This window comes from Octodon degus, unplaced genomic scaffold, assembly GCF_000260255.1.
Source record: "Octodon degus isolate 3935 unplaced genomic scaffold, OctDeg1.0 scaffold00030, whole genome shotgun sequence".
NCBI classification, from domain to species: Eukaryota; Metazoa; Chordata; class Mammalia; order Rodentia; family Octodontidae; genus Octodon; species Octodon degus.
This window is the reverse complement of record NW_004524606.1, coordinates 2,099,907-2,110,987: the sequence shown is the minus strand read 5'-3', so window position 1 is coordinate 2,110,987 and position 11,081 is coordinate 2,099,907. Positions and strand designations below refer to the sequence as shown.

The window sequence follows — 11,081 nt, the reverse complement described above, 5'->3', positions numbered from 1 at the left end:
AATTAATTTGGAAATGTTTTGAGAGACTGGCCAAAGAGACAGCCCTTGTATACTGTAAACTATTTTGCAGCCTGATTGGAGCCTGGAAAATCAGAGAACTGATAGAAATGCTGACGGTTAAAATGAAGCTCAAGAGGCTTCATTTGGGAAGAACTGTGTTGGTTGCTGGACACAAGTAGTATATTGTGCTTCAGAAAAAATTGTACATTTGGACATCTTGTGTTTTAACGTTCCTCTGGTAAAACCCTGGCTGATACAGTCATACTGGTCATTTATATCTTAATGAACTTCCACAGACAACATGAGTGAGGATAGAATGTGAGATTTTCTTAGCTAGACTAAGCAGTCACATACATCACTTTCATGCATATTTTCTTTTATTTTTCTCATTAAGCTTTGTTTTAATGGGTCTGAAAATTCTGTGACAGATTTTTGGCCAAGTTGTTTCCATTAAAAAGTATTGATTTTAAAAACTAATAACTTAAAAACTGCCATACAAAAAAATGGTCCACAAAACATTCTCCTTTCCTTCTGAAGGTTTTACAATGCATTGTTATCATTAACCAGTCTTTCAATATTAAACTTAAATGGCCAAAAGGCCAGCCAAATAGCTCAGTGGCTTAAAGCACCTGCAAGCAGGCACAGGGACCAGGTGTTCAATCCCTGGCCTGCTGTGCCAGCCCTGCCCCTGGGGAATGCTGAGATAGCAATTGAGATTGGGCTTGGTGGTACACCTGTAATAGGCTGATCACTATGCATCCAATCTATTAGTGAGACCCTGAACACCCTGTAGACCCTTCCCTAAAATACAAAAAAAAAAAAAAAAAAAAAAAAACAACTTAAATTGCCAACTGGAAGAAGCAGTTCTGACAGTTCTGAGACTTGTCTTCCACCACTGATTAAGACTGGGGTGGCAAGTGCTAGGGATAATATTCATTTAGCCTTCTGAGCTTTCTGGGCAGACTTGGTGACCTTGTCAGCTCCAGTGGCCTTCTTGCCCACAGCTTTGATGACACCCACAGCAACTGTCTGTTTCTTATTGTGAAGAGCAAAATGACTCAGAGGTGGATAGTCAGAGAAGCTCTCAACACACTTGGGCTTTCCTGGAACCGTGTCAACAATGGCAGTATCACCAGATTTCAGAAGCTTGGGCCCATTTCCCAGCTTCTTACCAGACCAGCAATCAATCTTTTCTTTCAGCTCAGCAAATGTGCAAGCAATGTGAGCTATGTGACAACCCAGGACAGGGGCATAGCCAGCACTGATGTGGCCCGGATGGTCCAGAATAATCACCTGAGCAGTGAAACCAGCTACTTCTATTTGTGAGTCTTTTTTGCTGTCACTGGCAACATCGCCATGCCAGGCATTTTTGACAGACATGTTCTTGATATTGAAGCCCACGGTGACCCCAGGAAGAGCTTTACTCAAAGCTTCATGGTGCATTTCAATAGACTTGATTTCAGTTGTGACGTTGACTGAAACAAAGGTGACTACCATGCTGGATTTGAGAATGCCAGTCTCCACTCAGCCAAAAGGGATAGTACCAACACCATCAATTTTGTAGACATCCTGGAGGGGCAGCCACAAGGGCTTGTCAGTTGGGCAAGTGGGTGGAAGGATGCAATCCAAAGCCTTGAGCAGTGTGGTTCTGCTGGCATTGACATCTTTATGAGTGAACTTTGAACCAAGGCATTTTAGTACTTGGCTCCAGCATGTTGTCACCATTCCAACAAAAAATTGACACAAAAGCTACAGTGTCAGGACTGTAGCCAATTTTCTTAATGTACGTGCTGACTTCCTTAACAATTGCCTCATATCTCTTCTGGCTATAGGGTGGCTCCGTGGAATCCATTTTTTTAACACCAACAATTAGTTGTTTCACACCCAGTGTGTAAGCTAAAGGGGCATGCTCACAGGTCTGCCTGTTCTTGGAGATACCACCTTCAAATTCACTAACACTGGCAGCAACAATCAGGGCAGCACAGTCAGCCTGAGATGTGCCTGTAGTCCTGTTTTTGATGAAGTCTCTGTGTCCAGGGGCATGAGTGATGGTCACATAATACTTGCTGGTCTCAGATTTTCACAGGGAGATGTCAGCGGTGATACCACGCTCATGCTTGGCTTTCAGCGTGTCTAAGACCAAGGCATACCTGAAGGAACCCTTCCCCATCTCAGCAGCCTCCTTCTCAATGTTCCACTGGTTCTTTTGTTGATGCCACTGCTTTTGCAGATCAGATGGCCGGTGGTGGTAGACTTCCCAGAGTCTACGTGTTCTATGATGACAATATTAATGTGAATCTTCTCCTTTCCCATTTTGGCTTCGATTTAGTGATAGTTTTCACTATACCTGTGCTCTCACAGCAAACCCATTGCAAAAAAGACCATGCACATTTTCTTGGCTAAAACTCAGTCACATAATTCTCCCCATAGAGCTAGACTGGAAAATAGTTAGCGTGTAAAAAATGTTTTGGCAAGTAATTAACAAATATATTTAACAGCCTCTTAATTTCACTAACATTCTATTAATATCATCTTTTCCATATTTTCCTTTGGAAATGTTTGATCCTCAGAAGTATATTTTAAACCAATGCAAGAAATCAGAGACTATTACTCTGAAATTATGTACATCTGCAGATTGGTGAATCTCTTATAAATTAATTAATAATAAATTAACTCTAACATGATAAAATAACACTATATTATAAGAAACCATGGTTAATAGTGGGATACATATCTGACTTAAGCATTAATTCATGTCACAGGCAGGCTTTTAGGCATATAATAGATATAAGGTGATGTCAACTGGAGACCTTTGTACTTGCTCAGTATGCCTTCCTTCTTCAGCCATGAGTGTTGCTCATACCTGTAACTTCTCTAGCAGTTTCTCCAGCTCAACCTTGGACAATGCTGATACTTCTCTGGCTGCTACGTTAGGGTTATACAATTTGTATGTTCACTGAGTGACTGGCAGAATTAAAAAAGTCCTTCTTTCTTGCCTAAATCTGAGACAGAGTCTGAATTGCATTGCAAGTACCAGAGTTGCTTGAAGAATCAGACTCTTACTAGACTTTCTATACTTATAGTGTACCTTCTTCTATCCTCTCCAAGTCCTTTCTAGGTTTAGCCTAAGTTCAGCCCTTAGTAAATATATTTCATGCATACAAGCCCTTACCTGAGTCTGTCTAAGGAAACTTGACACTTAAAATAAATAATTTAAAATGTGTTTTCTAGTCTTTGGTGTCTCTAACCACATTTGTAACAGGTAATGACTGTGTAAACTCTCTGAATTTATATTCTGGAAAACAAGTCTGTATCATCTCACTAAAAATTTCTCCATTTGCAACTCTATGAAGAGGATTCAGAGTCTCTTGTACTCATCAGGAGCACAAATGTAAAATCTAGAAATAAATATAAATGAATAATGTTACAGAACGAAAAGCCAAAGGGAAAAGTTGACATCAGCAAGTTGTTGAATAGAGCAGATGATGATGCAAGTTTACCAGCAGGAACTATTTCAAGTTAGCACTGAATCAGTAAATGGATGTGTAACGGGAGTTAAATATATTCACTGTTCTAAAACAAATTGTGCATGCATTGAATGACTCCAACCTGCCTGAGTCTGGCTTAGTTTAAAGAAAATTTTAAAGATATAATTATTGAGAGCTTTTCTATGTCATAGCAACAATTAATGATGAAAATATGAGTAATAAACTGCCACATTAATCTATAAATATTTTTTGTGTGAAGTACTCTCAATAGGTATGGAAATTGCTAGCTTATATTCATGAATAAATTTTTAAAAAATAAAATTTTAAACAAAAACTCTAACATCTGTCATAGAACTTTAGTGAACAAGACAATAATATACAGAAATAGATCAATTGAACAAAATATTTATACACTAAATAATGCCACTCCGCTGTGACCACATCCTAGCCCCCATGGTCAATAGAAAGGAGTAAGGCACAAATCATCAGGAGATAAATAATGAGAACACTCTCTAAAAATAAGAGAAGCTTAAAGAATCAAGAGAAATTGTATTAGGCATTGGAAATGTACCATCTAAATGTATCAGAAATTTTATAAATTTCTACTTTAAACTATCAAAAACAAAATAATTTCATAAATATTCTAAATACTATAGTAATATCTAATATCATTTATAATGCCCTAAATAATCTAATGATAATAATAAATATTCTAATAACATTGCAACATTTAAAGTAAAATATTCTTAATAATAAATGATTATATAAATATTCTAAATTATATTGATTATTCTTATTCTCAGGTGTAAAGATCTTGAGAATACATTAAAAGACAAAAAGAAATGAAAAAGATAAAAATAATACTCTAAAACAAAAAATAAAAGTCAAGATATTTTAAAATTCGTTGTTTCTTTTTGTCTCTTGTCCTCATGAATGCTAGTTGCTAACTCTACAACTAATTATATCTCAGCGCCAATAGATTAGACATCTGTAACAAATTATAGATTAAAGTAAATGAAAATAATGTAGTAAAAGGAGACTATTTGATAGGTAATTGCAAAATTTTACACACATGAGAATAATAAGTTTAAATAGATTTGTACATTTATATAGGGGAGTAATATTAATGGTAGAAAACAATATAAAAGTATTATTTAAAAATTCCATAAATAACAAACGTTAACATTGAGAATTTTTAACTTATTTTAAGATGAACCAAAATGAAAATATAGTATATTAATATACAAGGGAAATAACTGAAAGATTACTTTGGAAAACATATGTAGCTGCATGTACATATTAAAAGAACAAAGATTTTTAAATTGATGAAATATTTCATGCTACAAGCTAGTAAATATAAGAAAAATAAATAAATCAAAATAAGGTAAAAGAAAAGGGCCAGGGAGACAGCTTGGCACTCTAAGGGCCTGCCTGGCAAGCACAAAATTCTGGCTTTGATCCCGGGTACCACATGCAATCCAGCCCGGTGCCAAGCTGGCCACCGAAACCAGACATGGTGGCGCAGGCCTGTCATCCCAGTGCTGGGGAGATTGGGACAGGGGGATCATTAGGAATCCAAGCTGTGTAATGAGACCCTGTACCAAATAAATAAACAAACAAACAAACAGACAGACAAAGTAAAAGAAAGGCAATAATAGGGGGCAGGGAGATAGCTCAGTAGAATAAGTGCTTGCCTGGCAAGAGCAAAGTCCTGAGTTCTATTCCCAGTTCCACCAAAGGGAAAAAAGAAAGAAAGAAAAAGAAAAGTAATAATAAAGGTCAAAGTAGAAAATAATGAAATACAAATAAATATGTAATAAACAATTCACAAGAATAAAAGTTGGAAAAATATGGATTCAAGAAGATCAGGATAAGAAAGAGAAAAAAAATATAGTTGCTTGCCTATGTCCCTAAATGTTGTCTTATCAAGGTGAACTTGCTAAACCAATATGGGTCTAAATATAATGAAAATCCTTTGGCTAGGCCTGGCCAAATAGCTCAGCAGATTAAAACCCCTTCAAGCAGGCACAGGGGCCAGGGGTTCAATCCCTGGGGCACACGATGCCAGCCCCACCCCCAGGGCACACTAAGATAGCTATTGGGAGACTGGGCATGGTGGTGCATGGCCCGTAATCCCAGTACTTGGGAGGCTGTAAACAGGAGAATCACTATGAGTCCGATCTAGTAGTGAGATCCTGAACACCTTGTAGACCCTGCACTAAAAATACAGAAAAAAGAAAATCCTTTGTCTCATCTGTTGCCTTCCAAATAACATTTTTTTCTGTTGTTGTAACAGCCTAGGAATGGGGAGATAGCTCAGCTGTCTAACTATCTGTCTGGCAAGTGCAAGGATGAGATTTGGTCCCCGGTACCACATGCTGTGCAGGCTCCACCCTGGGCCCACCAAGCCAGCCACTGAAACCAGATATGGTGGTGTACCCGTGTAACCCCAGTGCTGGAGAGGCTGAAACAGGAGGATCACCACAAGTTCAAGCAGCACAGCGAAACCTTATACCAAGTACGTAAATTAAAATAAATAAATAAATAAATAAATAACAGCCTAATCATAGAATGCTCAGTGACTGCTATCTGTAGATTTAATATCTTGACCTTAGCTAGTGGTTAACTAGTTCATGTGTTATTGTTTGTGTTATAGGATGGGACACGGAACCCTATCCTATAAATCCACTTTACAGATAAAAGGAAAATGGGCATTTTTTGGGAAATCTATCACAGCTTTGTGGGCTTAATAAGTTAAGAAATATTAATTGAAGCATGCAAAGTACCTCCAGGGCTCAAATAATTGTCTGGTGCACAGGAAAAGGAATGGTGTGAGATTGTCCTGCTACAAGCTGTATATGGTTAGATCTCTGGATTTATGTGTAAACAAAAGAATTATATAATTCTTTATGCCTATTTTCAAAAAAAATTGTCTGGTGCAGGTGCCATAAGCTTTGGAAATTTGCTATTAATAATGGAGAGAAGACTCAATGTAACCTCTCTGATTTATATTATACTCTGCAATTTATTACCTGTGACTTGGACCTAATGCTGCTGTTAGCCTCAATTTCCTCATATGAAAATTGGGAAAATACGTGCCCCTTTATGATGGGATTGTTGGAAGCAATGTGTGTATGACATGTCTCCGCAGCTCCTCAGCTTTCAAGTCACTGCTCCATTAAGAATCACATTATCATGATCACCAGCCTTACCAACTTCTCCAACTGTTATCTCAGCTTGTATTTTTCTGGTGTCTATGTGCTGAACATGGATACAAATACTTGATAGGAATGACTGTCATCAAAATGATAAATAAAATAGAAAACAAAATGATAAAAAAAGAATAAAAGTTGGAATTTTCACAACATAGGTAAAATTCACACAGCTGTGGTCTAACTTATTAAGAAAAAGATATAAAATTATTTTTGGAAAAATGTGCATTATCCTAGAATCTTCAATATTGCAAATACATCAATGGATACAGTAAGCCTAGAAATGTGAAAATATATACGAGAGAAGTGAGCAAATTGCTAGAAATATTTAATTTTCAAAACCTGAGCTCAAGAAAATATGGAAATCTTGATAAAACCCAGAATGTATAGAACCATGTTCTAGTCAGGGACTGCATGTGGACTATGTCATGCCAGAGAAAGATTTTTTTCGTTCAGTTAGATAAGATTTATTTGAGCTGGCTTTAATAATTCAATCTTTTATGTAAGCATGTTGTTATTTCTTCTAAATTAAAATCTTACATTTTAATTTCACCAAGTATTAATTATAGTTTTCTTAAGGAAGGAGAGATATTTATATTGCTGTAGAACCCTGATTTAGAACTATGGATTCTACAGTGAAATTTTAGCTTTTTATGTAATGTTAGATGCCTGGTATATTCTATTTTTAGTTCAAACATACTGAGCATTTTCTTAGTAGAAATAATACTGCATAAAAATTATTTAGCAACTTCTATAATGTTTAGCAACTTGCTATGAATAATTCCAAAAACCTGAAAGTAAAAGTACATTACAGAAACATTTATTCATAACTGGTGTTTTAAAATGTAAAGTTGTTTTGAATGGAAATCAGGACCATATTTAGAAATCACTGCTGCATAAATTCGCTATGCAGTGTCAACTGGTCTTTGGGATTATATTTGTCAAGAGGTCCACTTGTTTTATTGGATCAGACAGGAGCTATGCTGTGCTTTCAAAAATTATTTCAGTGTACAGAACACCTGCCTTACCTCTCTCTTCTCAATTGTTTTGTTATTTTTGCCCCAAAAAATGAAAAAGAAGTCTTTATGTATGAAATGATGTATGCACATTAAAAATACAGACATTTAATCAATGTTTAAATTACTTAATGAGCATCAGGAATTTTATTTTTCTGTGTTTGGATCATCAATATGTGTGCCCTGTATAGATTCTTTAACCAGCATTGATTTTTATTTCTGCTTCTGAGGATAAAGATCAATTGAGTATAAATTGAGTACTGTGCAATGTCTCAAATGCCATAATGCACACTGTTTATCAAAATGTCATCATCAATAGCAATCACACAATTTACTAATCAATTTATTATGACAGTGTTTGTCTATCATAATTCAGTTTTCCTGAAAACCATAAATTTAGCTTTTCAGAAGATTCCAAAACAGTTCTTTCCTCTGATGAAATTGTCCATCTAAAAAAGCCTTGTGTTTAGAAAGAAGCTGTGCTGAAATTCATCTAGAAAGAAAATACTTGAGCATAAAATGGTCCACTGCAAGCAGGAAGTTGACAACTTAAAAAGAAATACTACCACAATGTAAAGAAATTCTTAAGGATGATTGAGAATATTCACAGAATGTGGAGAAAAGCCATCTTTGCTAAAATGTTTCTGTTTATATAAATTGACACAAACTTTCTTGAAGGAGACTTCGCAGTATCTGTGAAAGGTAATATATATATACTGCCTGAGTCCCAGAAAAGCATATTACTGAATTTAAAAGTCTATTCTACACTGTTAGGGCAAGGCACAGAGGAGTACATGTGTCCATTGTCACATTTTTAAAAAAATAAAACCTGTTTAGTATGTTTTATTTGTGCATGATAATGTTATGGGATGATAAGAGTTATTGTGAAAGCTTCACATATGAATTTAGGATATCTTAATCAATTCCAATAACCTTCCCACTTTTCTTATTTCTTACCACTCCCATTGTCTTCTAACATATCCCCAGAAGTTTAACTGTTTTCTTGTATCTCCTCTTTATTTTATTTATTTATTTACTTTTTAGATTTCTCATATAAAGGAAAATGTTCAGTATTTAACTTTCTGAGTGGCTAATTTTTTTTGAAACAAATGTTTCAAGTTCCATCCATTTTCCTATAAATGGCACAATTTAATTATTTATTCTTTAGCAATATTCCATTTGGTCTATATATATCACATTTTTTATCAATTTGTCTCTTTATGGGCATCTACTTCTATTGTGGATTGTGCTGCTATCAGCATAACTATACCTGTATCACAGTAATATGCAGTCTTTAATTCTTTCAGGAATATGGCTGAGAGTGGTACATCTGAGTCAAATGGTATTTTATTCTTAATCTTTTAAGAAATCTCCTTATCAATTTCCATAGAGGTTGTAGCAGTTTGTGTTCAATGTAGGTAGGTTGCTTTTCCTTCTTGCTTGCTTGCTTTTCTGCTTTCTTGCTTTCTTCCTTACCTGGGATTGAACTCAGGGCCTTGTGCTTGCCTGAAAGGCACTTATTTATGCCACTGAGCTATCCCCTTGACCCTGTTCTTTTTTCCTTACCTCCTCAGCACCTTTCATTCCTTTTTGTATTTTTAATGATAGCTATTCTGACAGTAGTTATATAGATTCTAAAAACAGTTTTAGCTTACATTTCCCTGATGGCTAGTTTTAATTACTTTCTCATTGTTGAGGAAAAATACCCAACACCCACAAGTTAAAGGAGGATAGGCTTATTTTTATTCAATTTGTAGAACTTTCAGTCCATACTTGTCTGGTTTCATGACAAGGCAGTATATGGTGTTACAATGTACACTTTACAAATAACTTCTCACTGGTGTCTTATTGTATTTATAATTTTTATTTCTAACTGTATTAATTTTGCCTATTCTTTTTATTTTTTGGTAAGATTCCCTAAGATATTATCAATCTTGGTTATCTTTTTAAAGAACCAACTCTTTAATTGTTTGCTATTTTCTATTTTTTAGTTTTAATTTCAATAATTTCTGCTCCAAACTTTATTAATTACTTCATTCTCTACTGATTTTAGCTTTTTATATGCATTACTAGAGAATTCATTTAGACTTGCTATGTTTTTTTAATATATGCACTCATAAGAAAAAAAAACTTCTCTCTTACAACCTCTTTCATTTGCTCACAAATAGTGATGTATAATGTTTCCAATATCATTTGATTTTAGGAATTTTTAATTTTGCCACTGATTTCTTCAGAGACACCTGTTAATTACCTGTGTTACTCAGGAACTACGTATTTGTGCAGTGTCTGTGGGTTTTTTTCTTTTTATTCACAGCTTCACTCCACTGTGATACTATAGACTGAATATAAATACTTCAACTTTTTTGTATTCACTATGCCATGTTTTATGGTATAAATTATGGCCTTCTTTGGAGAGGGTTCCATGGCATGTTGAAAATAAAGCATATACTGATGTTGAGGAATATTATAAGTATACCACTTAAACCTATTTGACCTATTGAATAGTTTAAATCTGATGTTTCTTTATAGATTTTCTTTTCTAACTGATTTAATCAGTGACAGTTGGATATTGAAGTATTCTACATCTATTGAAATTTATTTGCCCTGTATGTCAAGTAGTATTTGTTCATGAAGTTAGATGAAACCAATGTTCAGTGTATATATAGTCATAACTGCTGTCTTGACTAATGCTTCATTTATCAATATGCAATATCCTTCTTCATCTCTTCTGAATGGTTTTCATTTGAAGTCCACTTTACTGAACACAAGTTCAGAAGCTTGTCTCTGCTTTTGGTCTCCAGTTTTTTGCAACACTAGTTTTCATTTTTACACTTGAAATTTGTGCATATCTTTGCAAATTGGGTATGTTGATTTCAAGCAACATGTAAATTAGCTCTGTTTTTTTAATCCAGTCTGCCAACCTGTATCTTTCTAATACAGAGTTAATCCCATTATATCAATAGTTTTTATTTAAATGTTTTTGCTAATTCCTGTCATTTGTTTGCTTTTCTGGTGTTTGATTTATTTGTATTATTTAGTACTCTACCTTCTCTCCAAGTGAGGTTTACTTCTCCCTTTCTATGGCACGTGTTATTTTCTTTGTCTGTATATAAAATTCCTTTAGTATTTTCCACAATACTGGCTTGGTGGTCATGAAATTTTGTAGTACACAATTGTCAAGAAAGACTGTTATTACATCTTCAATTTTGGAAGATAGCTATGCTTGCCACTATACCACCAACACTACATCATCAGTTTTGAAGGATAACTTTACAGGTGTTAGAAATCTAGATTAGTGATTATTTTCTTTTTAAACATGAAAACATTTACTCCACATCCACCTGAACTTTGTTCTTCGTAAATCT

At 34.9% G+C, this 11,081-nt stretch overlaps 1 pseudogene; it reads right to left on the bottom strand.

Moving 5' to 3' along the window:
* Positions 1–948: 948 nt before the first annotated feature.
* LOC105741961 lies at positions 949–2,313 on the bottom strand (annotated as a pseudogene).
* Between the last annotated feature and the right edge of the window lie 8,768 nt (positions 2,314–11,081).